The sequence below is a fragment of the Solanum pennellii genome, chromosome 11 (assembly GCF_001406875.1).
Source record: "Solanum pennellii chromosome 11, SPENNV200".
Taxonomy (NCBI): Eukaryota; Viridiplantae; Streptophyta; class Magnoliopsida; order Solanales; family Solanaceae; genus Solanum; species Solanum pennellii.
The window spans coordinates 19637547-19661493 of NC_028647.1; the positions used below are offsets into that span (position 1 = coordinate 19637547).

The 23947-nt window shown below is 37.2% G+C and overlaps 1 pseudogene; it reads left to right on the forward strand.

Moving 5' to 3' along the window:
* The first annotated feature begins 12114 nt into the window (after positions 1-12114).
* On the forward strand, positions 12115-15253 carry LOC107003733 (annotated as a pseudogene).
* Positions 15254-23947: the final 8694 nt, after the last annotated feature.

Genomic DNA, 23947 nt, shown 5'->3' on the forward strand with positions numbered 1-23947 from the left:
AGAAGTTGGTCCAAACTCTCTTCAGATCACTTGAGGGTATATATTACAAAACCCTGTTCTTCGCTGGTATTCAAAGTTTTGACAGTCTAATTCGAATTAGAAAAGAGTTAGAATATGGCATTCAGTCTGGAAAAATTGCTGATACACAAATTCCTTTTCAAGTCCTGAAAGACTCATTAGATGAAAGGAACGAAGATGCATCTACCTATATACCTCCGAAACAAAGAAATCAGAATGTTGAGCAAATTCATGCTATTCTTGAGCCTTCCAACCCTCAGGTATCTCAACATAAGGTGAGGAAACCTCGTGTCTTCACTCCCTTAAGGGAAACTTTGACTGACATTTTCCACAGATTATGGGCTAAAGGACTTCTAAGACCAATAAATGGATGGATTCCCAAGCACTCTACTTCAAACTTTGATCTATCCAAAAATTGTGCCTATCATTCAAACATTCAAGGTCATGACACCGAAGAATGTGCAGCATTGAGAAATAAGATTCAGAATATGATTGAAAAAGGAAAAATTATAGTGCAACAAGGACCACAAAACAACAATTGCAATCCTTCTATGGCGAATACATTCATCGTTCAAGGAGATCCTACAAAGATATACGTTAGGCACTTGACAAGGAAGCGTAAATCACATCAGAGAAATTGATAAGGACAAGACTCTTATGAACAAAGTTGGCTTTATTGTTCTCAGACCTTATGCCCAAAGCCTTCCTCATTCCTTTCATTTTTCCTTGTAATTTTGAACTACGTTTGACCTGATTTCCTTTTTGGATACGTAGGCTGTTGACACCCAATTTCGACCATCCCCGGTATATATTAGTTTTCGAGCTTCTTAAATTTCCAAACAATTTAAAATAATTAGTTTTATAAATTTTGCAAAAAATAATAATAATGTATGAACTTAATGTTATTTAGAATACTTTTGTCATTTTTCTTATAATTTTAGATAGCCTATATATTTTACAATATTATGTATGTAGTTGGTATATTTTACGATTTTTTCTCAAAATATTTTAAATTTTAGTAAGTATTCTATTTAACTAATTTAGCTTAAATTATGGTTATATTTTGAATCACTATTTTACAATTAAAATAATTATTTTACTTAAATAAAGAAGCTCGTTGATTAATTAATACAAATTCGTTTTATTTAAGGTTTAGCCAAATTTATTATCCTAATTTAATTTGGCTATTCATTAAATTAACCCCTCTTAAATTTCCAATTCAATTTTTGGGCCTATTCTTCAATAGTGAGCCCATTCCTTTTTATTTAATTTCCAGCCTACCAATTCCCATTTCCAGGCCCATTTTTCTTTTTTCTTCTCCCAGCCCATTTCGTTTTTAATTTCCAACCCACTTTCTTTTTTACATTCATCAACAATTCCCAACCCAACTCATTCTCAGACTAATTTTCCAGACCCAATTCTCTCCCCAAAGACCAAACCCACAAATCCAAATACCCGACCCATCATGTAGGTCTTCTTCTCTGCTGAAAATCAGCGGAAATAATGCAACAAAGCAGTACACTCCAAGTCAGATGCACACCGAATTCCAGCGAGAAGCGGCATCCAACAGTACCATTGTACGCCTTCTTCTTCTTTTTCCTCAAAATCGGGCGACTCCAGCTCCAAGCGGCGTTATAGTGTACCATCATTGTCCTTCTCGCTTGCAGACCCATCGCCCTCACATCCACTTTTCCCCCTTTGGCGGATTTTCAGAGTATAGATACAACTCCCCCACGCCTCTTAGCTATTGCCTCGAAAAAGAGCATTTTGAAATTTGAATTCATCCTTAATCTACCGGATTTCCCCTCTAACCGGTTTTAGTTCTTTTCCTATAAATACCAGTCGAATATCACTGTCAAAGGGGAGGAGAAAACATTTTCGAACATTAATTTACTGCGTTAAAACAGAGGGAATTTCATAAAAAAAAAAGAGTTGTTTTGCTTTCTGGAGCTCATCGAAATCGGTTCATAGTGGTGGAGTTCTTCACGATCAAGCTCGTCGTCCTAGTCTCGCTGCTACAAGAAAGGTAATTTTCCCCCCCTTATTTCCGTATGTATTATGTAGTCGATATTCGGTAAAGGTTCTGCCATGGATACCAATTAGTTTCTTCTTTTCTAGTCCTCAATATAAACTTCATTTTTCCAGTGAAATTTTGAATCGTGAGCATGAGTCAACGTGATGATAAGATTCCTTTGGGTTTATGTGTTTGTAGTTAGGTTCATTGGCTGGATCATATGTCGAAAGCTAGCTGAATCTTCTTTAATTTTCGCTCGAATTATTACCCTATACATTTGGTTTTGACTTCGAGCATGATGATTGATGAATATCATTCTGTTTCTTCACTATATGTTGGTGCATTTTAGTTGTCTTCTTTGCCGTTTTGATGTATCGCAATAGCTTCTCTCCATAGTTAGCTTAATCTCTTAATAGTTATTCATGTTCTGAGACGATTTGAAGGTTGGTCGTGTCTCTCTCATATCCCAGCTATTGATGTTATGGTTGTAGTTCACCATAATCCTGTTTTAATTTAGCTCACATGTCAATCATTGGCCTACGTCTAAATGTGTACCGAGTTCAATGTGTTAAGACTGTTCGGTTTGTCAATGTGGTTGTTTCAAAATACTGCACTTATGAAGATGTTGTAGATTTGATAAGTTGTTCGCTGCTACTAATTTGCATTGAGAGTTACTGTAATAGAAAGGATTAGACCTTATTTCACTTCTCGTCTTATAAGTTTATCCTTCCTGCTAAAATGCTCAACTTTTGGATACCCCTATCGCAATAATGTTCGTTTAAGTTTAGTTGCGACATTAAATTTAAGGTGTTTATTTTGAGTAAAAGGAGGCCATTTAAGTTTAAATTTGTGGATTGTTGGAAGTTTGTTCATGTCTTGAATTTACAATTCCATATTCATATAACTTGTTGTTTGCTACCTTTCTTATTGGAATCCATCTTCTTCTCCCTTAGCATTTGTATGACTTATTAGTTAGCTAAAATAAAATCTAGTTTGAAATTGTTAAGGATACAGTAGTGGGGCTTCATCACCTCAAGACACTCTTTTTTTAAGGAAAAGTGAATGCATTTTTGGTGCCTAGTTAGTGTAGTCAACAAATACATGAATTTTGTCTGCCATATTTTTTGAATTGTCAAGTTTTTGTTCATGAAAAGGGAATTCCATTCAATACTACTTGTTTGTTTAAGTAGTAGCTTGCTAGTTTAAATGTATTTGTACGTTTTGGTCTCAATTGAGTTTAGCAAGCCTTTGGTATACCTCCCTGGTTATGTAGTTTCATTTTAATGCATGGTTATGTCATCATTCTTAACATTAACCTTCTTTTCTTGCTCTTTTACATGTGAAATTTTCTCTGAGTTCGCCATGAACTTCCATCTCCTCTCCTTGCATTATTGGGCCAAAGGACAACATTACCTTTTATCGAGTCAGCCAATGCAATAGAACGGAAGTATAGGGCTGGAAATACCGATTGCAGGTGTCAGAAAATCCTAAGATGGACTGTACACATTCAGTATACACTGTATACGCTCATCATACATCAATATACAGGTCGAAAACGTGGGAATATAAGGCTGAGGCGGAACACATGTGTTCGGAAGCAGGAGATACACGCAGAGAGCTGATATATACGTCAATATACACCGATATACAGTCTATGTATACAAAAAACGGGATTGGGTTAAAACCCAGAACTTGCAGCGAAATTGGCCCAAGAAAGGGCCCAATTTCATTTTCTCTTTCACTCTCCTAATTATTTTGATTATGTTGACTAATTTCATTTAGCTCTAACTTTAGAATTGATAATTAACTTACTTAAATCCCCAAAAGATGAATTATTTTTATGTTGACTTATTATATAAACATCTTTTACAATAATTTTTTTTATGTGAAGTATATGAGTAAATTAATATCTTTAGTAAGTCAAACCTATGTTCTTAAAAGATATATATTCTTTATTGATTTTCGCTTAACCATTTTATTATTTAAAAAAATAATAATATTATTTAAGTTAGGTGAACCTTTTATTCTTCCATTAATAAGAAAAAATGTGTTTTCATGCTCAAATTGATCAATTTGGTTTGAGTAATTATCTTTTAAAATGATTCAAAAAAAAATCTAATTTAGTTAAATTCTATTCACTTATAATCAATTTCAAATACTAATTAAAGTTCCATTTTTCTTAAAATAAAAAGTAAAAATTAATCTTTGTTTAAATGTTTTCTTAAAATTGATCGAATATTGTTAATTATTATATTAAATCATGTTTCTAAGAAAAAAATAAAAATAAAAATAAAAAATTAACCTAAGTCATAGGATAACCGCGTGTTAGCGGGTGCTTCAAATGCCTTAAAAACCTTCTTGAAGCACAAATAAGAACCTCTTACCCGTTTTCTCTAAATTTATTAAGATTTAATCTGTTAAAATCTTTTTAAATCAAGTTTTCTTAATTTATTTAAAAAATTAAGTGGCAACTCTATCTAAATATTCTTCTAAATCATTTTATACTTAGAACATTTCAAAAAGTGATTTTTCTAAGGATATATAAATTACGGCATAACAGAAATGGCGACTCTGCTGGGGATTTAATAGGTTCTAACCATAATAAACTTAGGTTAATTATTAATGTGTTTGGCATATGCTTATTTGTTTGCTTATATTACATGCCTAATGCCTTATTGTTTATGCTTATGTGATATAAACTGTTTATCTGTTATTATTTGCATCAATTGTATATTTATATTGCTTTATAAACTGTCATTCCATTCATATTTCTCCACTTATTGGAAATTCACATTATCACACGTACACGCGAGGTGTGCTTTGTGCACCCGCAAAGCTTCTTTCAAAGTTCGTAAAGTTAGGAGTTGGTATATGCGCAGGGTGTCCGAATCTTTTTCCGCGTAACCGCGTAGCCTTCTCACTCGAGTTGTCCACTCGGGAACTTTGTGTCTAGAAAGCCAAATCTTAGAAAACATAAGATAGAGCTAAACCACCCCTCAATTTAAGTCATGCATGCATATGCCTTAGATGGATCGATCAAGGGTATCGATTCAACATTTAAGAAGTCCACCCTTACGTCAATGGGTTTCACGACCCAACGACCAATGAATATATTTTGTGCAACGTGATAATGATAGACGGATCCAAGCCTAAATTTGACATAGTGAGTTTGGATGTTATATGTTTATTTTATTTTATTTTATTTTATTTAAATTTGTAGATGAATTCAGTCCCTCAAGTGCCCAAGATTAGGATGGTCGAGGGTTTTCCGTACAAATTGAAAACCTGGTGGGAGAATTTTACTCCAAGTGAAAAATTAGCAATTGCAAAAAGGTTGGGGTGCCTCACTATGCTATTCAAGGTTAACCCAGATAAACATATGATTAGAGCGTTGATTCAGTTTTGGGATCCAGACCGTGTTGTGTTCACGTTCAAAGACTTTGAACTAACACCTACATTGGAGGAAATACATTATTTTACCTGTTTGAAGTATCGAGGAAAAGGTCAAATTATTCCTCGCAGTCAATTAGGGAAGAAATTTCTTCGCTACTTAGGACTGAAAAATGAAAAGAAACTTCGATGCTTCGAACATAACTGGGTTTCTCTGGATTACTTATATGAAAGGTATGGACGCTCAAATAGTTACAAAATGTTTAGGAAGGAATTCTCTTACACTCTTGTTCATTGGCAATCTAGACGCCCTATCGCATTTACTGTGGCTTTACTAGGAACATTAGTGTTTCCACGAGAACATGGTCATATCAGCACATGCATATGTTCAGTGGCTCGTGTACTTTTTGAAGGTGTTAATGGCGAAGAGCTCACTCTAGTTCCCATGATTTTAGCATAAATATTTCGAGCTCTTGGGAAATGTAAGAGAGGGGAAGCAAACTTCTTTGAAGGTTGCAACCTTCTTTTACAAGTGTGGGCACTGGAACATTTTCACAAGCGTAAAAATATGGATGACATATGCTTTAGCAACTTAAATCATATTGACAGTTTTTTCGACAGGACAAAAATGTTTGTATCTCCGGTTGGTACTGATGATTGGTATGAATATCTGACCTCCTGCACCAGTGACCAAATTCAGTGGAAATATCCATTACTCTCGCATTCCCCGGCATATATCAGATGCAAGAGGTCCTACTATATCGAGCTTATTGGGTTAAAAAGTCTCCAACCTTATGCTCCGGTGCGCGTACTTCAACAATTTGGTCGAGCACAAGTAATCCCTCTTAGAGCCAACATGAGTGTTTCTGAAATTTCCTTCGGACCAAACATCGAAGTTCTTAGAGCTAGAGAGATACTTCATGAATGGAACAATATTCTCACGATGGATATAGAAAAGGATCCCGAAAGAGAAATTCAAAAAAATCAGGTGTGGCTTCGAGAAAATCGCAACAGCATGAGTCCAGAAGGCGAACAAGGTTTTGAGGATATTGGGACGACGATCTGGATAAGGCATTCTCATCTCAGAACGAAAGCGGTCACCCCTGAAATGTGGGCTCAAATGGAAAGTATAATGCAATATTTGGATAATGCTAGAGCAGGGCCTAACAACGTGGAAGCGTCATGATCACTTCCTCCACCGGCATGATTGATAACAACATTCAAGCTGAATCTTAGCTTTGTCCTTATTTTGTGTCATTTTTATGTTATACCATTTTATTGGTATTTAATGGTTATTTTTGTCTTTGTGTTCCAAACTCGAGTTGTCACAAATTAATGGCTTGGATCAATCTATCATAATCACATTATGTTTGACGTTTAGGCCTACCTTTGGCATAAAAGGTCACAAATCTAGGACGCGATATAAATTATTTGTGTACTGCTTGATAAAATTGTTGTGTGTTGTGATGTGCTGTTTTGTCTAAAGCAGAACTAATCCACTATTATTTTTAGAGCACCCTAAGCATATATTAAAATTCACAACAATAAAGTCCGTCCAAATCATTCTTGAAGTGTCGTTCGAGTTTCTCAGAAATATATATCCATTTACTCCAAATTTCTTAAATTTTTATTCATCCGTCACAGGAAGGTAAATTTTCTAGAATGTCCAAAAAAGACGTCAACGCCCCAATCTCACCCAGTGCTTCGGTTAGTGACAGAGAAACTAAAGAGTTAATGTTAAAAAAATTTATCGAGACTAAAGAAAGGATAGCTGCAGCCAAAAGGAGACTTGCAATACTGGACCAAACTGAATGGACGCTACGACAGAGAATTATTGAGGTTGACATGGAAACAGCCTCAGTGAAAAGAAAGATTGCAAAAATCAATCAAGAGATAATTAATATCACTAAAGCAACTGCAAAGATCCCCAAAATTGAACGAGCCATTAAAAAGATAAATTTTGGGAATGCTTCTTCCATGAGAGGAAAAGGAAAAACAAAAGCACGTTCAGATGATGAGAGCACTGGATCGTCACCCTACGGTTGAAAGGGAAATAAAAGAGTGTGGGGTAGATTTAGGTTCATGTAACGTACCTCTTGTGTTTAAGTTTATTTGTTATCAAGAACTACGCGAGACTTGAGCCCATAAGGGGGTATGTAAGAAGCTCTTATCGAGCCTAGTCTCTCTATCAATTTCGGGAAGGGTAGGTTTAAGTTATCTTATGTAATTCGAACTACGTCGGGCCTGATTTCCTTGGTGGATACGTAGGCAGCCTACTTAAGGCTCGGTCCCTATCTTTTTAATTTTTATTCTCCATTATTAGTGAAAGATTCTGAAAATTTCATGAGTGGAAGAATTTAACAGCATTCTATGCAAGTCGACCTTCCTAATTCTATCACAGAAAGATTCATTTCCATTAGAGTCCTCCCGTTCACCCAAAATATTTCTGTGGATTAATCTACTTGAAGCAAAATGACACTTATGTGTTTATTATTATTATTATTATTATTATTATTATTGTTATTTTTATTATTATTTTTTTCAATTTATTTGCATATCTCGTTAAAAACAAAGAATAACATATGTGTCTTTTGAGTGATTTTTCTCTACAGGTAAACACTGATCTGTGTTGAAGTCAAACTGGCAGACCATCCCTACTTTACAAGATCTAAAGCAATCATACCATCCTTCTCTGATCACTCTTTGGATAAAGGCAAAAGCAAAATGTCTGGTACTTCTGAATAAACAGGAATAGTCGATGTGACCATCAGAAATGTTGAACTCATTGATCAGAGTGAACTGATCTCTCAATTAATGCAACGAATTACAGATATGCAAGAAGAGCTTCAACAAACCAAAGATTTGGCCAAACTGGCCATTGCATCGAATGAACCACCCCTTGAAACTAGAAGACCTCCTCCTCATTTTCCATCATTAAGTTCTCCGTTACCCAACTACTTCCCGATCCATACCACAGGACCCATCACTTCCACTCCTAATCCTCATACCATTGACTTAACTGTATCCAACGCTCCTTACGCCAGCACTTCCTACCAAACACCACCACCAATACCAAATCAGAACCAAGCACCTAACACTAATCACTCCCAAAACTTCACGCCAACCTACCAAATCCCACCCCCAGTCTCCAATAATCCACGTGTTTTGCCTAACCAGCCGACATACCCTTCCGTAACATTCCAAATTCCACCAGCCTACACAATCCCTGAACCATGTCCTAGCTTTCCTGTTCAACCGGAGCTGGATCACTATGAAGAGATGGAAAAGGAGTGGAGGCTCAGAGAAGAAAAGCGTGAACAAGAAATGAATGTCATGAAGGAGGCCATCTCTGAAGCAGTTAAAAGTGTTCAAACTTCAAGGAAAATCACAGGACTTGAGTGTGAAGACCTTTGCATGCACCCTGATTTGGAAATACTTGAAGGTTACAAAATTTCAAAATTTGAAACCTTCAATGGTATTGGCAATCCCATAGCTCACCTGCGAGCTTATTGTGACAAACTTGTGGGTATTGGGAAAAATGATACATTAATTATGAGGTTGTTTAGTCGAAGCCTGAGTGGGGAGGCGTTAGAATGGTTCACGTCTAAAGAACTCCATCAGTGGTCTACATGGGGGGCTCTAGCCAAAGATTTTTTGGAAAGATTCTAGTTTAATGTCGAAGCAGATCCTGATAGATACTATTTGGAAAAAATCAAGCAAAAGACCACGGAGGACTATCGTGAATATGCGTGTCGTTGGAGGAAAGAAGCTGCAAAGGTACAACCTGTGATGACTGAAAGCGAAATAACATCTGCTTTTATTCGAGCTTAAGAGCCCGAGTATTATGAAAGGATGTTTCCCACGATGGGACAAAAGTTTTCGGAGCTGATCAAAATGGGAGAAGCCATTGAGGATGGACTCAAAACTGGGAAGATTACGAGTCTCACTGCTTTGCAGGCTGCCAACAAATCCTCACCATCCATGGCCGCACGATTTGCTAGGAAAAAGAAAGAGGATGTCTCCGTTGTATCTTTTAGCCCAAGGTCAAGGCCACAAAGGTATTTTGGGTCTGGTTCTGCCATTGGAAACACCAACCGATTCTCCACCGTTAATAATTACCAACCACCTCCACAAGCTCCACTTCCAATCTACTATGCACAACAGAACTACCAACTATCATCACAGAACTACCAACCATCACCACCTATCTACCAAAATCAACCACCAACCTACCAAAACACACAACCAAATCACCAAGCCAATGTACCAGCCTACCAAAGTCTTGGACAAAACAACCCAAATACCAATAATTTACCCCGCCTTAACCTAGAAAGAAAGCCTCCCAGAGTTTTCACTCCTTTGGCAGAAACACGTACCCAACTCTTTGAGCGTTTGAGAGCAGCTGGATTGATCCAACCAGTAGACGCAAGGACAATTAATCCCACAACAAAGTTCTTTCGAGCGGATCAACGATGCGCTTACCATTCTGGAGGAGCAGGACATGATACAGAAGGGTGTATCAATTTAAAACATAAGATTCAAGTTTGATCGATAATGGAGTCATCACTCTTCAGGCCCCTTCCCCCAATGTGAATCTTAACCCATTACCGAATCATGGGGAAGCGACCATCAATATGATTGAAAGTGACGAAGATTGGCTCGCTAATGGGACCGTCGGTAAAACAAATGTCAACTCACTCATACCAACAGTGGCCTCTTTGATCATAAAGGCTCATCCAGAGTTTGTTGTAATAACTGCACCTCATCAGGCATTTGCTTTGGCAAAGGAAAGAAACAACGAGCAGGCCAAAGAAAAGTTCATTGGCCAGGCGGCTACAGCTCAAGGGATGAAACATTCTGGAAGATGCTATGTTCCGGAAGAGTTAGCTCAAGAAACACGAAGAAAGGAGAACCGAAAAAGTCCGATCACAGAAGGTGAGGCTGAAGAGTTTTGGCGAAGAATGCAGCCTAAGGAGTATTCCATTGTCAAGCATTTGGAGAAACTCCCGCTCAAATTTCTGTTTGGGTTCTATTGATGAGTTCTGAGTACCATTGGAAAGCATTGTTGAAGGTACTCGATGAAGCAGATGTACCGACGGGAACAAGTGGTGATAATCTGGCAACTATGGTTAGTCATGTCATTGGGAGTCACCAAATCTCTTTTCGAGAAGAGGAGTTACCAATTGAGGGAATGATGCACAACCGTGCCTTGTATATCACTGTCAAATGCAGGGAAAAGTTTGTAGCTCGAGTATTGATTGATAATGGTTCAGGACTCAATATTTGCCCGTTATCAACCCTTACTCAGCTAAATCATGATGTTGGAAAAATCCGTCAAAGTCGCATGAATGTAAGGGCGTTTGATGGTTCGCAAACAGAGACCATGGGGGAGGTAGACTTCTGTATTCAAATGGGGCCTGCAGAATTTGTCAATGAATTCCAAGTGATGGGTATATCCACAAGCTACAATATGTTGCTAGGAAGACCATGGATCCATGCGACCGGAGCAGTTCCATCCACATTGCATCAAATCTTGAAGTTCATCTGGGAGGACCATGAAATTGTCATTCATGGTGAAGGGAGTAATCGTAGTTACCCTGGCTTCTCTGTTCCCGTTATTGACGATTCATCTCAAGGTACTGACTTTCACATGGTGGAGATAATGAATGCTGCTTTTGAAGATATAACACCGCAAACACCAATGCCATCGGTGTATATAATGCTTGCCACAACCATGCTAAGAAGCGATTTTGAGCCTAGACGTGGGTTGGGCAAGAATTTGGATGGCATATCCGAACCTCTTCCTATCCCACTTCAATATTTCCGCTTTGGCGTTGGTTATACCCCAACAAAGGAGGAATTATTCAAAGCAGAAGCAAGGAAGAAACATGGCCTTGATATACCAAAGCTTATTCCAGAATTGTACCAGTTATTTGTGGCTTAAGCTTTAGAGTCCGAGAGTGATGGTCTAGTGGAAGGGATGGGACGACTGTTTGATGAAGGAGATTGTGCTGTGATCTTGGAAGAATGCACTGCGACACCCACCATCCGAGATGCCAAACCTGAAGAGATGCTACAGAATTGGGTGGCCACTCCACTTATGATTCATCGAATTGCTTGGTAGACAAAGACAAGATTTGAAGTTTTACTTTTGAAAATCGGTGTAGTTCGGACGAGGCCCGAAACAACCTTTTACGTCTCTTTATTTTCATCGTAATGTTTAAAAAGTAAATGACTCACGTTGACATGAGTCATGATCAAAGTTTGTACGCCTTTTTTCCAATGAAAAACCTCGTTTATTTTTTATCTTGCCTTTGCAAATTACTTTCTAATATATACATTTAAATTCTTTCTATCTAACATGATTGCTTTATTTTCTTTTCAGTAAAAATGAATCTAAACTTGCCAATATCATGACATGTCACGAACACGTTGAACTAAGTAAAGTCAATGAAGATGAATGTGAAGAATATGATGAGGAAACTATGATGTCTGAACACCTTACTGACGACTTGAGGAACCTTGCAGATAATAAAAATCCCAACCTGGATGAGACAGAGATAGTCAACTTAGGAGATGACGAGTCGGTGAGAGAAACCCGAGTCAGTATCCATTTGACAGCAATAGAAAAGGAAAAATTGGTCGAGCTGCTCAAACAATACATCGATGTGTTTGCTTAGTCTTATGATGATATGCCAGGATTAAGCACTGATATTGTTTCCCATAGGTTGCCTATCAATTCAGAGTATTGTCCGGTAAAGCAGAAAACCAGAAAGTTCAAAACTGATCTGAGTTTAAGAATAAAGGAAGAGGTCATGAAGCAGATCGAATCGAAGGTCATCGAAGTGACTAACTATCCCACTTGGTTGTCTAACATTTTTCCAGTAGCGAAGAAAGATGGAAAGATTAGGATATGCGTGGATTATCGAGATCTCAACAAAGCAAGTCCAAAAGACAATTTCCCGTTGCCAAACATCCATATACTCATTGATAATTGTGCCAAGCATGAGTTGCAATCTTTCGTAGATTGTTTTGCGGGATACCACCAGATCTTAATGGATGGAGAAGATGCAGAGAAAACAACATTCATCACCCCTTGGGGAGTCTACCATTATCGAGTGATGCCGTTCGGCCTCAAGAATGCTGGAGCCGCTTACATGAGAGCTATGACCACCATATTCCATGATATGATCCACCAAGAAATTGAGGTGTATGTGGACGATGTCATCATAAAATCCCGCGAGAGTTCAGATCATCTGACGCACCTGGAAAAGTTCTTTGACAGGTTACGTAGGTATGATTTGAAGTTGAACCCAGCCAAGTGTGCATTTGGAGTACCTGCAGGGAAGTTACTCGGTTTCATAGTTAGTAGAAGAGGTATCGAGCTTGATCCTTCCAAGATCAAGACAATTCAAGACTTGCCTCCTCCAAAGACTAAGAAGGAAGTAATGAGTTTTCTAGGGAGACTGAATTACATCAGTCGATTCATAGCCCAATCAACAGTGATCTGTGAACCCATATTCAGGTTGTTACGAAAGAATGCGCCAACCAAGTGGACCGAAGAATGTTAGAAGGCTTTTGAGACTATCAAAAGTTACCTTTCAAATCCGCCAGTATTGGTGCCACCACGTGCGGGTAGTCCTTTGTTATTGTATTTATCCGTCTCGGACAACGCATTTGGGTGTGTGTTGGGACAACATGATGATACTGGAAGAAAGGAGAGAGCTATATACTACTTGAGCAAGAAGTTCACATCGTCTGAGGCTCGTTATACCCTCTTAGAGAGAACTTGTTGTGCTTTGACTTGGGTTGCTAAAAAATTGAGACATTATCTGTCGGCTTATACAACATATCTTATTTCAAGAATGGACCCACTCAAGTACATATTTCAGAAGGCAATGCCCACAGGAAAGCTAGCAAAATGGCAAATGTTGTTGAGTAAGTTTGACATTGTATACATGAATCAGAAAACAATCAAGGGCCATGCCTTGGCCGATCACCTTGCTGAAAACCCAATAGATCAAGGATATGAACCACTTAAAACGTATTTCCCTGATGAAGAAGTATTGTTTGTAGGGGAAGACATATCAGAATCATATCCTGGTTGGAGAATGTTCTTTGATGGAGCAGTTAACTCTAGAGGATCAGGAATTGGAGCAGTATTGATATCTGAATCAGGACAACATTTTCTAGCAACAGCGAAGCTTAGATTTCGATGCACTAATAACATGGCTGAGTACGAAGCTTGTATTCTTGGCATAAGAATGGCTCTTTAAATGAACATTCAAGAATTACTGATAATTGGTGATTCAGACTTGTTGATTCATCAAATTCAAGGAGAATGGGCCGTGAAGAATCCTAAAATCTTACCTTACGTACAACTGGTACGGAGGTTATGTAAAAGATTTGGGAAGACCGAGTTCAGACACACCCCGAGAATACAAAACGAGTTTGCTGATGCTCTCGCAACCATAGCCTCCATGATACAACACCCAGAAAAGAGTTACATTGACCCACTTGAGATAGATTTAAAAGAACAACCAGCGCATTGTTTACATGTGGAAAAGGAATCGATGGAAATCCATGGTATATCGATGTGAAAAGGTACTTAGAAGCTGGCGAATACCCTGAAAAAGCAACAAGTAGCCAAAAGAAAACAATTCGAAGAATGACAAACAACTTCTTTTTGAATGGGGAGATTCTTTATAGGAGGACTCCTGATCTGGGATTACTACGATGTGTGGATGCTGTAGAAGCCACAAAATTGCTTGAAGAAGTGCACGCTGGAGTGTCTGGGACGCATATGAATGGGTTTACATTAGCAAAGAAAATCTTAAGGGCAGGATACATCTGGATGACTATGGAAAATGATTGTGTTCGATTTGTCCAAAGATGTCATAAATGTCAGGTACATGGAGATCTGATCAAAGTACCTCCTCACGAGCTCAATGCAATGAGTTCTCCTTGGCCATTTGCAGCATGGGGCATGGATGTTATTGGACCAATTGAGTCTGATGCCTCCAATGGTCATAGGTTTATTTTGGTCGCCATTGATTATTTCACGAAGTGGGTCGAAGCTGCTCCTATAAAGCTGTGATGAAGAAAGTTGTGACTGATTTTGTTCGCAATAATTTGATATGTCATTTTGGAGTTCCTGAGTCTCTCATCACGGACAATGGTGCAAATATTAACAGTTATTTGATGAAAGAGATATTTGAACAATTCAAAATTACCCACCGTAATTCAACTGCATATCGTCCTCAAATGAATGGAGCTGTGGAAGCTGTCAATAAGAACATCAAGAGGATATTGAGAAAGATGATTGACAACTACAAATGTTGGCATGAAAATTTGCCTTATGCCTTGGTAGGTTATCGCACCACAATTCGAACTTCAACTGGAGCAACTTCGTATTTGTTAGTATACGGAACAGAGGCGGTGATACCAGCTGAAGTTGAGATACCGTCTTTGAGGATTATTCAGGAAGCTGGATTGAGCGATGCCGAATGGTTTTGTGATCGATATGAGCAGTAAACATTGATTGATGAGAAAAGAATGAGTGCCGTTTGTCATGGCCAGTTGTATCAACAGAGAATGATTCGTGCTTTCAACAAGAAAGTAAGAGTTCGAACATTTGAGATAGGTCAATTGGTGTTGAAGCGCATTTTCCCTCATCAAGAGGAATATAAAGGGAAATTTGCACCTAACTGGCAAGGACCGTATGTTGTCCAAAAAATACTGTCAAGAGGAGCTTTGGTCCTAGCAGAGATGGATGGTAGAGTATGGAGAAAAGCTATCAATTCAGATGCCGTCAAGAGATATTACATTTGAAGAATGTTATTTCTTTCCTTTATTTCCTTGTAATCGCAATTTGTTCATAATCATTGTCGCATTAATCTTTGGGACATTCCTTCTGTACTTGAACTACGTTCGACCTGAATTCTCAAAAACGAGATACGTAGGCGACCTATGTCGGCCTCGGTCGTTTTCTTATCAAAATTTCTTATTCATGTTAACCATCGATAGGGGAACTACGTTTGACCTGATTCCTGCCTCAACGGGATACGTAGGCGCCACAAGGGTTCGGTCATATTCCCAATAAGATTTCCATTTCCCTTCATAATGGAAACTGGGACAGAATTTTTGAGAGGATCTTAAAAGTTCTACACAAAGAGTTCTTTCTTACAAACAAAGGTCAAAGATCATATCAAAATATCCGATTAGGGTATGATTTTGAGGAAATATCCAAAAATTGCAAGATATCATGACCTTCGTGATTGCCATCAAATTTCTTTTAAAACATTTAACTGGGACAGAATTTTTGAGGAAGGCCTCAAAAATTCCATCAAGGGTACTCGGAACGTCAGAGTGAACTTCAAGTACTTCAATATGACATATCTACAAGGAGTTCTGAAATTCCAAAAAGATACCTATCATGATAGAATCTGAGACAAAGGGTTTTGTTTGTGTCGTGCATGTCGTGACAATCAATTGGCAGAGATTTTCTTTAAAACTATGTTTTTATAAACTTCGTACATAACAAGTGTTTTAATTTAAATATGATCTTGTCTTTTGTCTATAGCGATTCGTAGCGTCAACCAAACTTCCAAAGATAGCAAGATAAGAAGCAAGACGATTGGAAGAAATCAACACAGATCAGTGTTCCAAAACTAACATTGTTTTTGTGGATGCAGGAATAAATAAGATCATCAAAGATAATATATTTATCAACCAACTATTTCGGGAGAGCCTATCAGCAAATATCTGATTAAGAGTGAAACATATCTACTTGACCAAAGAATACAACATTAACAGTCAAATCCATTGTATTCAAACGCCGAGAGGGCCATTCATATTCAAACTGCCGAGAAGGCCATTCATATTAAATTGCCGAGAGGGCCATCATATTCAATGCCAAGAAGGCCATGCATATTCAAACTGCCGAGAAGGCCATTCATATTCAAATTGCCGAGAAGGCCATTCATATTAAATTGCCGAGAGGGCCATCATATTCAAATGCCAAGAAGGCCATGCATATTCAAACTGCCGAGAAGGCCATTCATATTCAAACTGCCGAGAAGGCCATTCATATTAAATTGCCGAGAGGGCCATCATATTCAAAAGCCAAGAGGACCATTCATATTCAAACTGCCGAGAGGGCCATTCATATTCAAACTGCCGAGAAGGCCATTCATATTAAATTGCCGAGAGGTCCATCATATTCAAAATCCAAGAGGGCCATCATATTCAAACGCCGAGAGGGCCATTCATATTCAAAATGCCGAGAAGGCCATGCATATTCAAACTGCCGAGAAGGCCATTCATATTAAATTGCCGAGAGGGCCATTCATATTAAATTGCCGAGAGGGCCATCATATTCAAAAGCCAAGAAGGCCATCATATTCAAACGCCGAGAGGGCCATTCATATTCAAACTGCCGAGAGGTCCATTCATATTGAAATGCCAAGAAGGCCATTGTATTCAAACGCCAAGAGGGCCATCATATTCAACCATCAAGAAACATTAGTCTATTTTTCACCACTGCTATACTAAAAGAAGAGTACAGTGAACAGTCATGTCGCAAATATGAGATACATATTTTATTTGAATTATGCCAAACTAATAGAAGTTAACGTAAAATATTCAAGGGGAACAATTAAGTTCCAACATGGTGCGAACGACATCAAAAGGGATGCAGCACAACCTGGAACTTATTTTCTTCGCAGCGAACTGGGACATAGTCCAAAGAGGAGTGTCAAACTCTTAAGACGCGAGCTGAGGAGCAACTTCCACCACAATCAAACCACACCCCTATCAAAACGCGTCTGGGTTTTTCTTTTAGTTCATCGATTTCAATTTCGCATCCACCAGAGGCAACTTTCTAATCTGAGTGACAACGCACCACGAACTTTGGAAATTATGTCCATGTAAATTCTTACTTATGGATGTGAAGAGCTCCACATTCATGGCTAGGAGGTTGCAAGCCTATTTTCCACACTCGTTTTATTTTTCACTCCTCCAAAACCAAAGGTTATCTTGCATAATAGATTTCCTTTTCAACCAATCGAGTCAAACTACACATAGCCTGATTCCTGAAGGTTTAAGGATATGTAGGCGGATTCAATGTAGAAAACTCGACTGTATTCCAACATTCACTCTCGAATTTTATTCTCGAGCATTTCGATACCTTCATAAGTCGGTATCGAGGTGGCTTTTGATCTCTTTCGAAATCGTGCGTTAAGTCAAGCTTATCGAACTACAAGTGGCCTGAATTCTCATATAGCCGGAGATATGTAGGAAACCCGTCTCAAGGGTTCGGCCATGATTCCCAAACCTTTTTCCAAATCCTTCCCTTAAAGATGAATGGGGTTGGTCAAAATTGGTTTGGTCAATTTCATTTTCCTCGAATTGCTTGCATCAACCCAAGTAAAATGAGGGACAACTGTTGACGCCCAATTTCGACCCTCCTCGGTATAAATTAGTTTTCGAGCTTCTTAAATTTCCAAACAATTTAAAATAATTAGTTTTATAAATTTTGCAAATAATAATAATAATATATGAACTTAATGTTATTTCTAATACTATTGTCATTTTTCTTATAATTTTAGATAGCCTATATATTTTACATGATTATGTATGTAGTTGGTATATTTTACGATTTTTTCTCAAAATATTTTAATTTTTAGTAAGTATTCTATTTAACTAATTTAGCANATGGTTACATTTTGAATCACTATTTTACAATTAAAATAATTATATTACTAAATTAAAGAAGCTCGTTGATTAATTAATACAAATTCATTTTATTTAAGGTTTAGCCAAATTTATTATCCTAATTCAATTTGGCTATTCATTAAATTAACCCCTCTTAAATTTCCAATTTAATTTTTGGGCCTATTCTTCAATAGTGAGCCCATTCCTTTTTATTTAATTTCCAGCCTACCAATTCCCATTTCAAGGCCCATTTTTCTTTTTTCTTCTCCCAGCCCATTTCGTTTTTAATTTCCAGCCCATTTTCTTTTTTACATTTAATCAATTCCCTCCCAACTCTTTGAAGAAAAAAAAACAGATTTGGGCCTACTTCTTTTTCAATTTCCCTTTTAACTCCAGCCAGCCCATTCCCTTTCTCCCAACCCTTTTCCCTTTCGACCCATACCCGACCCATCATGTAGGTCTTCTTCTCTGCTGAAAATCCGCGGAAAGAATGCAACAAAGCAATACACTCCAGGTCAGATGCACGCCGAAATCCAGCGAGAAGTGGCATCCAACTGTACCATTTTACGCCTTCTTCTTCTTTTTCCTCAAACTCGGATGGTTCTAGCTCCAAACGGCGCTACAGTACCATCGTCGTCCTTCTCGTCCCTTTTCCCCCTTTTGCGGATTTTCAGAATAAAGATACAACTCTCCCATGCCTTTTACTGTTGATCTCGAAAAAGGAGCAAAAAATTATAATTTCAAACTCTTTCTTTCAAAAATCCAATGGATTTCCCACCAAAATTTCTATGTTCTTCCCCTATAAATAGTTCCCATGCTCAAGGGATTTGAGGAGGGGCGGGGGAGTTGAGTTTTTGAAGCAATAATTACTTTACACTAGAAAGTTTCAAGCAAATCTCTAAAAATATAGTTTGCAGCTGGTTTTGAACTTCTTGGCTGTCTATTTGTACTTGAATCTTGTGGTAGAAGAATCATTGCTCTCAAGCTCATTGCCGTCTCGAGTTCGCTGCCCCAAGAAAGGTAACTTCACCTCCTCATAAATTATGTTGTCACTCTAGTTAAGTTAAATATTATTATATGTGGATTTGGTTCATCATGTGGTGCGATTTGATGATATTGATGACTGCAATTTATGATCTGCTTTTCTTGATGAAAGATAGGGGTGTGTATTGTTTTGAAGTGGTGAAACACGAGGCAGAATCTCTAAAAAGTAATCGATGTGGATGCGGTGTGCTATTTCGCTCATTATTTGTTGAATATGACAAGTTGTTTTCTCCAGTTTGAATCTCATGGTTATCATATCTTTCAGTATGCGTATTTGAATTAAGTTCATATCTCCATTTTGTCCAGATTTTAGTAAAAAAAAATGTTTGCTATTCGATATTGATCTCTTAAAATGTGAAGTACTTTCAAAATGGATGCTTGCTCCCCTCTTCTGCCTGTCTTTCTTGTTAATCTGTTTTACAATATTGTTTGGCTGGCTTGGTGATTGATTGAAAGTATTCAATGTCTATTTGTCGTCCTTAGCTTTAAAAATGTAGCTTTAGTTTGGGTCACTTAAGTTTCTGCTAATTGTCTAATATTTTGAGGCTTAGAAATCAAATTTCCAGCATGTTATTTTGTTAGTTAAATAGCAGTAATCTCATTTGTTTCGTTTAGTTTACAAAGATTCCTAAATATAGGATACATGTTCCATGGTTTACGGAATGAATTGTATTATAGATTGTATATTCTGTTTCTTTTCCTTCACTTTTTTCAGCACAATGTATTGTTTGACAGTGATTCATGACTTATAACCTTTGGTCGGTGTTTGTCTCGTTTTAGTTATTGCCAAATATTTGTTGATATGATTAGAAGCTACTAACTTATACGAATTCTAATTCTTGTTGTTCTCATTTTGCTGCAAGTGAACTCACATGGAGTCCAAGGTGGACTCAAATCCTTTCCCTTTCGCATTTTGAAATGAGCCATAAAAGCTCAAATTCATTTTTTTTCCTCTCGAGTCATCACCCATTGCAAATGGTGAAGTGGATGAATAATTTGAAGATGATAAATAAGGGCTGGAAATTGAAAGATAGGTGTTCGAAAGAACCAGCAGATGTGTTGCTGAAAAATCAAATATGCAGATTTGAGTAGCAGTACACATATCGTATACATTCGTTATACACTGTTATACAGGTTCATGGCAGCAAATATGCAGACAAAAATGTGAAATATAGAGATGAGGTAAAATGCAGGTGTTCGGAAGCAGGAGATACACGCAGAGAGCTGATATATACGTCCATATACACCGATATATAGTCTAGGTATACAAAAACGGAATTAGGTTAAAACCCAGAATTTGCAGCGAAATTGGCCCAAGAAAGGGCTCAATTTCATTGTCTTTTTCACTCTCCTAATTATTTTGATTATGTTGACTAATTTCATTTAGCTCTAACTTTAGAATTGATAATTAACTTACTTAAATCCCCAAAAGATGAATTATTTTTATGTTGACTTACTATATAAACATTTTTTGACAATAATTTATTTTTATGTCAAGTATATGAGTAAAATTAATATCTTTAGTTAAGTCAAACCTATGTTCTTAAAAGATATATATTCTTTATTGATTTTCGCTTAACCATTTTATTATTTTTAAAAAAATATATATTATTTTAAGTTAGGTGAACCTTTTATTCTTCCATTAATAAGAAAAAATGTGTTTTCATGCTCAAATTGATCAATTTTGTTCGAGTAATTATCTTTTAAAATGATTCAAAAAAAAATCTGATTTAGTTAATTTCTATTCACTTATAATCAATTTCAAATACTAATTAAAGTTCCATTTTCTTGAAATAAAAAGTAAAAATTAATCTTTGTTTAAATGTTTTTCTTAAAATTGATCGAATATTGTTAATTATTATATTAAATCATGTTTCTAAGATAAAAAATAATAATAAAAAATAAAAAAAAGTTAACCTAAGTCATAGGATAACCGCGTGTTAGCGGGTGCTTCAAATGCCTTAAAAACCTTCTTGAAGCATAAATAAGAACCTCTTACCCGTTTTCTCTAAATTTATTAAGATTTAATCTGTTAAAATCTTTTTAAATCAAGTTTTCTTAATTTCTTTAAAAAAATTAAGTGGCGACTCTTTCTAAATATTCTTCTAAATCGTTTTATACTTAGAACATTTCAAAAAGTGATTTTTTCTAAGGATAGATAAATTACGGCATAACAGCAAGTATAAGACCAAGACACTCTATCATCCGCTTTTGTAATGTCTAGTTTGATAACAACATTGCTCCCAATATTCGGCTTCTTGATTTGATGTATAATTTCTTGCGCAAGCATAATATTTTTAGAAATACTTCTGCCCTTCACAAAGTTAGACTGATTAGGAGGTATTAGTTTCGGGAGAATAGGACTAAGCCTGGAACTTACTAGCTTTGAAATTATTTTGCTAGTAAAATTACTAAGACTTATAGGCTGTAATTCCTTTAACTTAGTCGGATTGCTCACTTTAGGAAGAAGGACAATACACGAGTAGGAGAAGTACTTTGGTATCATTTATCCACTGAAGAAGGCTTGAATTACTCCCATAAGATCACTCTTTATAATACCCCAACATTTTTTAAAGAAATAGTCATTCATACCATCAGGCCCTGCTGCCGAATTGGGATTCATGGCAAAAACAACACTTTTGAGCTCTTCCATAGCAGGAGTTTTAATGAGGGTTTCATTTTGATCATGAAAGATTATTCTTGGAATGCAATCTAAACTATCTGCATTAATCCTTTCCTCGTTACCAGTGAATATTTCCTTAAAGTGATCACAGGCAGTTTTGGCAATGATATCCTCTTTTTGAATCCAATCACCTTCTGTATTCATAATTCTGTGTATAGAAAGTTTCTTTCTTCTCCCCCTAATTAATGAATGAAAGTATTTGGAGTTCGTATCACCCTCTTTGAACCAATGCATTTGAGTTTTTTGCTATAGGATCTTGTCCTCCAATTTCAAGAATTCAATGTATTTAGCATTAATTTCATGAAGATTGGTTCTGTTCTAATCACTGTTATGCAAGATATACTCTTCCTCAGCCGCTTTTACCTTAACCTCATAATTCTTGATATTTTGAAAAATATTATAAAACTCCATTTTGGACCAACAACTTAGAGTTTTAAACAACCTCTTGAGTTTTTTATGAAACACCCACATACTATTGCCCTCCACCTGTTTGTTCCAGCAAGTTTCTACCACCTCCATGAAAGCAAGATTGTCCACCCAACTGTTTAGGAACCTGAAGTATCTTACTGCTTCATTTTCTTGAGGCACCGTTTCCATTAATAGAGGGTAGTGATCAGATCCTGTAGCCAGGAGATGAGTAATAGTGGTTTGCGGCATCTTATTTAACCACTGGGCATTAACCTTTGCCGTTTCCAGCCTCTTTTCCAAATTCTCTTATTGATACCCCTTTTATTATTCCAGGTAAATTTCTGCCCACTGAAACCAAGGTCAATAAGCCCACATGCTTCAATCATTGCAATAAACTCTAGGCTTTTTCTCATATTATAGGGAATACCCCCCAACTTTTCATCTATGTCAGTAATTACATTGAAGTCACCCACAGTGCACCACGGTCTATCTCAATATTATCCCGGTTCAGCATATTATCTCATAGGGGCCTTCTCAGTTGATCCTTGCACTTTGCATAAATAAAAGAGATAACAAAGGAGATTTGTAAAGCATTGTGTTTAATTTCACAAGTGATTTGTTGCTCGTCTTCATCAAGAATATTGCAGTCAATATTACTATTCCAGAAAACCCAAATCTTACCATTACAATTGGCCTTGGCATTATCCATATGCATCTGTATTCTAAAATTATGAACCTGCACATTGTTAGAAAAAGGTTCAAGGATAGCAATAAGAGATAAACTATAAATTTTCCGAAGCATCTGAAGTGTTTCCAACACACTTTGTGTGTTAATCCCCCTCACATTCCATATGATTGTACTAATCATTGGGATGATCGTGAGGTGAATAATCTAGTATTGGGTCTGCTAGCAGTGACAAACTTTGGATCTTGCTTTTGAATTTGGATAGATAATCTTCTAGGAGATAAACCCTGTTTCATAGTTTCTTTTTGTATTTCATCATCTATACTCTGTTCCTGCCGAGGGCTAAAGGCTTTAATTAGGGCCTCACTCGTCTCCTCTTCTTCCTCTTGATCTTGTATAGATTGATTATCATAATCAGTTGATCCTCAGAGTTCAGCACGTCATATTCATCCAGGATTGGTTGATCCTCATTGTTTGTCTTTTTTCTCCCTTTATCAGGTGGTTCACTTGAAGCTGAGGCCACATATTCTGTCCGAATAGGCATTATATCTAGGCCCTACTGGTCATTGAACCGATACATTGAGTACCTTCCCCAACCTCTCCCTGTTGTTTATCTTCCTGTTGTTGCTCCTTTTCCCCTGCCATATCCATCTGCATTTGTAATCTTCTTTTGGCTGCATCTCTTTTTTGTTTACTAGGTTTATTTCTACTTTTCTGTGCCTCGGTTTGTTTACCTGAATTACCATTATAATCCATGTTCTAGACTGGAGAGTCTTTTCCTTGTTGCTCATTGTTTCCTGTCCCCCCTGCTTGATTTTTGTTATTTTTCCTTCCATCTATTTTCTGATTGCTTCTGTTCTGTCCCTGTTGTTGGTCCTTCTGCTGATTGTGTCCTTTCTTGGTTTTCCTACTTTGGTTTCTATGGTCCGAGCTAGGTTCATTTCCAACCCCCTCATGCAAAACATGAGGCAAACCCCCCCCCCCCCCCCCC